The sequence below is a fragment of the Cupressus sempervirens genome, chromosome 7 (genome assembly GCF_028749045.1).
Source record: "Cupressus sempervirens isolate cs-2001-9-10 chromosome 7, ASM2874904v1, whole genome shotgun sequence".
NCBI classification, from domain to species: domain Eukaryota; kingdom Viridiplantae; phylum Streptophyta; class Pinopsida; order Cupressales; family Cupressaceae; genus Cupressus; species Cupressus sempervirens.
In genome coordinates this window covers 473,741,543-473,747,952 of record NC_143124.1, presented here as the reverse complement: position 1 = coordinate 473,747,952, position 6,410 = coordinate 473,741,543, and the positions used below count along the sequence as shown (strand labels likewise).

Below are 6,410 nucleotides of genomic sequence, written 5' to 3'. Positions count from 1 at the left end.
CTGAAGCAAGCACCTCGGCAATGGTATCTGAAATTTGATAGTTTTATGCATGAGCATGGATATAATAGGTGTCATTCAGATTACTGTGTTTATTTTAAGAGGTTGGATGATGATAGCTACATTATTTTATGTTTATATGTTGATGATATCCTTATAGCTGGGTCTAACATGGATCATATTAAGGGGCTGAAACGCCAATTAGCACATGCATTTGCTATGAAGGATTTGGGGGCAGCAAAACAAATCCTTGGTATGAAGATTTGCAGAGATAGGAAGAACAGAACATTGACGCTATCTCAAGCTGATTATGTTGAGAAAGTGTTGCAACGTTTCTCTATGGAGAATGCTAAAGCTGTCAGCACACCTTTACCTGGTCATTTGAAATTGACTAAGGAGATGTGTCCCAAGACACAGGAAGAGGAGGATAAGATGTCCAAGGTACCCTATGCTTCAGCTGTAGGAAGTTTGATGTATGCTATGGTATGCACTAGGCCAGATATTGCACATGCAGTGGGAGTCATTAGCAGGTATATGAGTCATCCAGGTTTTGAGCATTGGAATGCTGTCAAGTGGATTCTCAGATATTTGAGAGGAACATCCAATAAGTGTTTACACTTTGGGGGCTCTACTACTGATTTACAAGGCTATGTTGACTCAGATTTGGCTGGGGATATTGATACCAGGCGGAGTACTACAGGTTATGTCTTTACTGTTGGTGGGGCAGCCGTGAGTTGGGTTTCTAGGCTACAGAAGATTAATGCTCTCTCCACTACAGAGGCAGAGTATGTTGCTGCTACAGAGGCTGCCAAAGAGATGATATGGCTTCAGTTCTTCTTGGAAGAATTGGGACATCCTCAGAAGGATAATTTTTTGTTCACAGATAGTCAGAGTGACATTCATCTTGCTAAGAATTCAGCTCTGCATTCTAAGACCAAACACATACAGTTGTGGTACCATTTCATTCGGTCAGTTTTGGAGGATGGACAGTTAAAGCTGGAGAAGATACATACCAATGAAAATCCAGCAGATATGTTGACAAAGGTTGTCACAAGGGAGAAGCTGAACTCCTCTTCAGCTTCAGTTGGTCTTTTAGACTAAATGTGAATAAAAGAACAGCAGAGTCCAGGGTGGTTTGATCCAGTGGGAGCCCCATGCGGTAGTTGTATTGCTACAGGATCAGTCTCCAAGTGGGAGATTGTTGTTTAGTGTGGAGCCTGATCAGTCCCCAAGTGGGAGGTTGTTAGATTGTGGTGAGTGATCAGGAAAGTACTGTACATACTTCATAAATAGTGGGGTTTGGGGCATTGCCCCGAAAAAAAAAAAATTTTGGAAGTAGCCGACATCGACATGGTAGCCGACATATTATGGCCGACATATGGCCGACATGTTATAACCCTAAAGCGGTTTAATACTTGTATAAAAAGGGCTTAGGGTTGGGTATTTTTGATATGTGGTGATACGAAATTGGTTCTTGCGGCGGTATTGAGCTGTAAGGGATTACGGATTGTAATCAGGTTGTAATCACTGGATTGTAATAAGATCGGACTTGCTGTTTGGTGGACGTAGCCCAGGGATTGGGTGAACCACGTTAAATCTTGGTGCCTTGTGTTCATTTCTGTGTGTTCTATTATTTTCTGTTATTGGTTATATTTGCATGTAGTTTTTATTTCTGTCTGTGGTTTATCCTAACAGTACTTAAATATGAAATTTAGAGGCAGTCTCTTCTATATGAATGATGAATGTGATATTTAACTTTCAATTATAGGTTTTAAAGTGTGGATTTTTAATATTCAATTGTGGTATTTAAATTAGTAGACAATAGAAAGGTCATAGCGAGAGATTTGAATTTGAGAAATGTAATAATGAGGTGGTTTGGAGTGAATGGGTCTTGTTTTTTACAGGCACATAGATTTTTGAGTAAATGACAATAGTTAATTAAGGTGTGTTTAATTTTTTTTGGTAACTTAATTTCTTTGAGAAGAAATTTTATACTTTGAAGTTAACGTGAGGAATTACTAGTAGAGGATTAAGAATACTATTTTCATGAGTTTTTTTAAGAAAACCATAATGAGTAAATAAGTATAAGAATATAGGAGAATAATATTGGACTTCTAGAAATTAGAATTTTTTTTTTGGTTGAATATTGTTTTCATTTATAAGTCATTTCATATGTCTTATATCTCATTATTCTTCAATTATATAGATACTATTTCATAGATTATTTAATGATAGTTTATTGATGAATAATTTTATAATAAAAGATATAATTAGACCCTTCACAAATTAAAGCATTATTTTTCTTTCAAGACTGTATTCTACTACATCATAGATAAATATTTAAATATAACAATAAGGAAATTAGGTTACAAGTTTTTGAAAAGAAAGTTCAAAATATAATGAATGTAATTGTGATTTTTTTTTTGTTTTTTTTTTGGGTACATTTACCTTCAAAGTTAACAAATAAAGTAGCACCATAATTAGAAAACATAAATTAAGTTTGCAATAACGGAGATTTTTAATTTGAAGGCATAAATACTTTATCTACCTTGGAACATTAGATACACTAGTTAAAAAGAATTGTAGACAAGCTTAATAAAGGCATTATATCTCAGAATACGTCTCGACAAGAAACCCTAAACTCGAGGGAGAGTAGTTTTTACACTTATTAGAAATAACAAAACACATATTAAGGCCAACTGGAGAGAGTTGATATTATCACAAAACCTCAAATGATAAACAGCATACAAACTGTAAAATGTCTTCGTTTTTTTCCATTCGATTTAGATTTACTTGAAAAAAACCTTGGGTGAAGATTTGTAGCTCTGAGAATCACTCTCAAGCATCCATAATGTCTTATGGAATGCAGCTACATGGCAAGGCAGGAAAAGAGGCCCCTCGCTATGGAATCCATATTCTCGTTCTGCCTCATCCAGAAGCTTCTTGAATAATGGGTGATTAATGAGCTCTGTCTTGATTACAAACCTCTCTTGGTCATCTCCTACATAGACTGCCACATGACCCCTAGGTGTCACTACCTTGGGAGATGATTTTTCATCCAAGTACTCTTCATCTGAGTTGGCAGATAAGGGATGCCATGATTTTGATCTTGTAATGGCAATCAGTCGATGCAGGGAAAACCGACTTATGGATTTCCACCACCCATGAATACTTCTCCATGCCATCATTACCATGCTGAGTTTTTTTCTCTTTTCAGTGTTTAAACCGTCCATTCCCTCAAAACATCGTTTTGGATTAAACATCCTCTGTACACTACAAACAAATCCAATCCTGCACCCAGACAGTATGCACATAGATACATTAACATATTTCTTTTAGATGTGAGAATCCCAACCCAAGCCTGGCATAATTCAAATACCCTTTAAATTTTTTGAAGCTGACAAGCCACATCAAACGTATTAGAGTCTCTAACACAAAAGAGGTTAACTAGATTTAGATCTTTTTCCTATTGGCAGCCTATTGTATCAATATTTAGTCCTAAGCTTTTGTCTTGAACTAGGTCAGTAACTAATGAAATGGCCATCAAAATATATTTTATAGGCGACTTAACCACCTCAAACATATAGGAATTGCAAACCCCAAAAGGTCAAGTTAATTTACATGTTTAGCCTACTTGTAATTATTATATCAGCATGGAGTCTTTTTAAAGCCGATTACACAGTAATAGCATCGAAGTTCTTAAAAAGTTAATATGTGGGGTTTGTTTTTCTCTTTGGTTATTGGCGGTGAGGGCTTTCCTATTTGAGAAGGAAAATGACAGACCGTGGATCATCATAATCTTGAGTTACAATATAGTTTTAAGGCAGTTACATTTGTGAGGACAAACATTTGTTGTGAAAAATATTAGGTTTCTCTCATTGAATTTTGCGAAGCATAATGAGATGGCATTGTTATCCTTTAAATTCGTTTTGATCTAAAGTTATCATTTTCCATGCAGAACTTCAATTCCAAAAGTTTTTATCTGATAGACTTTTAAATAATTCCTGCTCTGGTAGAGACGCTCGCTTTTTTGGTTAGCAAGCTATGTATTATAAAACTGTTAGACATAAGAATAGACAGCTTTGATTTAGTTTATGTACTTATATTATGTAACACAGACAACATTCATCTTCCATGCGTTTTTAGATTTTTCTAGTTCTGATAAACTATTGTTCGTATTAAGAAATATGTTTGCAAATTCTTTTCTCCCTAATGATTGAATTTGGTATAGATGCTTGGAGGGCACTGAGATCGAATTGTTTTCATTCTCAGGTTTTGATCGAAGATTATTAATATATCCCTTACATAAATTTTACTTTAAAATTCGATACTACATAGTGTTAGTTAAATATTATATGTTCCGTTCTTCAAATTTTGATCTCACGTAGAGAAGCTAAACTTTCCTATTCTGTTAGCAAGGTATATTTATTTGTCCAAATATTTTAAGAGGCTGACTAGATTTCTCGAATCTTTTAGCTTTGGTTAGACATGTCAATAAACAATTGAAACATAAGTCATGTGACTTTGTACAAATCAAAGAGTCAATTCATTAGAAGATCATTTCACACAGAAGCATAGGGGTGAAAAGAAATTTTTATTTTTATTTTTTTAATGATATTAAGACTTGATTTCTAGATTGAAAGTGTTGAATAATTTTCTAAACATAATTTTTTTTTCCCTGTACTTACTTCTAATACAAACAGTTTTAATCTGTCTTCCTTTTAGTATTTCTCATTCTGAAGTGTTTTTACTTAATTCAGTTCTTCTGTATTAGATATCTTGCCAACCCGGCTATTCTAATGTGTTGTTTTCTATAGTAATCCAACCCTTTGACATGGACTCCTAGGCCTGCTTGACACTTCTTATCTATTAATTGCCTTCTTCAAGGATATTAATACGGAATTATAATACTTCTTGATCGAAAAATATATTTTTCCATGTAGAGCTTTTATGTTAAAAGTTGGTTCCTCCCAGACATCGATATGCAAGCTAATTTTCTCTATTAGCATGAAGTTAAACTGAATCTATTTCTAGGATCTTAAATTTTCACTAGATCACCGCATACCAATTTAATAAAAATGAAAAACCTGAAACACAAATCTTATGGTGTTGAAGAATCCACATAATCAGTTCATCTGAAGAGCGTCTCACACGGGCACACAATTGAAACGTTAAGACAAGAAAAAAAAATCACTTTTGGTTTAGCATTTCTACTTCTAATACAAACAACATCAATTTTCCTTCTAGATTTAGGGTTTTCTCTATTTCTCGGTCTTTTTATCTAATTCGTTTATTCTTCCAGGCACCCTCACTTTTCTAACGTGTTGATTTTCTTCCAATCACTAGTGTTTCATATCTTAATTGAATTCTTGGATATGGGCTTCCAACCCTTCCTGACTTTTGTAGTGTATTCTCGAGTTCTGATCTCTACTGTTTAGTACCTTAATAATAAGAGACAACTGGAACAGGAAAGTTACCTTCTAAATAATAGAAGAGAGAAGATCCTGTCTCTCAAACTTCATCTGTGATTACAAGTCTCGCCAACAAAACCCACATAATCATTCCTTATAATTCTTCCTCCTGATGTCTACCAGATACTAACCTGCACAGATTATATAATTTCAAGTTTCAACCTCTGTCATACTCCAAATAATCATTCACAACCCTCCTACAACTAACAAGATTCTCCATCATTGAAACGATCCAGTTCATGCTAAACTATTTTTGAAACTGCTCATTTGCATAGCAGAAATCACTATCACCAACTTTTTATTTTTATTGAGGCCGGCAAGACTTTGTGCCAAAGAAGGAGATCCACGAATTGTTCTCACTTTTTCATTAAATTATAATTATTGTCTGCCACCTTCAGCGGAGGGGATACTACAAGTCAACCATCCACTGTATCCATCCTTGGAACTCAAGTTGGCAAGAAATGAGGGACTCTCGGCAACTCTCTCTAATAAAGAGAACCAAATGGATAAATATGATGGTACGTGTGCTGCCTTGACATTTATGAGCCATGCATCAAAGAAATTGTCATTAAAAGAATGCACAAAAGTCTGCGCTTCCTTGGAAAATGATCTCAACTATGCTTTTTCCTTAATTTTGTATTGGAGTAAAGTGGCTGACTTAAATCTTCACCCGGGGGAGAATGAAGCACCAAAACCCAACCATGACAACTCGAAAAGGAAAGTTGCATGTGGGCAATTATGGGGTTCTCGGGCTTTTCCAGTTTCAACACATCGATTCAGCATATGACAGCTACGCACATTATTTGTTATATCAATGGTACATTATTTTGAATTCGTTGAAATTTAATGAAGTAAATTAACGAATTATTGGTAAAATAATGCACTTAAAATCTATCATAGGGTATAAATGTTAAGAATTGAAACACAAAAGAATACTTAATG

The 6,410-nt window shown here is 34.8% G+C and overlaps 1 long non-coding RNA gene across 1 annotated transcript; it reads right to left on the bottom strand.

The window, feature by feature from the left end:
• Positions 1-2,491: 2,491 nt before the first annotated feature.
• Positions 2,492-5,685, bottom strand: LOC149547609 (uncharacterized). Its single transcript, XR_016354410.1, has 2 exons — positions 5,475-5,685; positions 2,492-3,288 (listed from the first exon to the last, which is right to left on the bottom strand). It is a non-coding gene; the product is annotated as an uncharacterized LOC149547609 (long non-coding RNA).
• Positions 5,686-6,410: the final 725 nt, after the last annotated feature.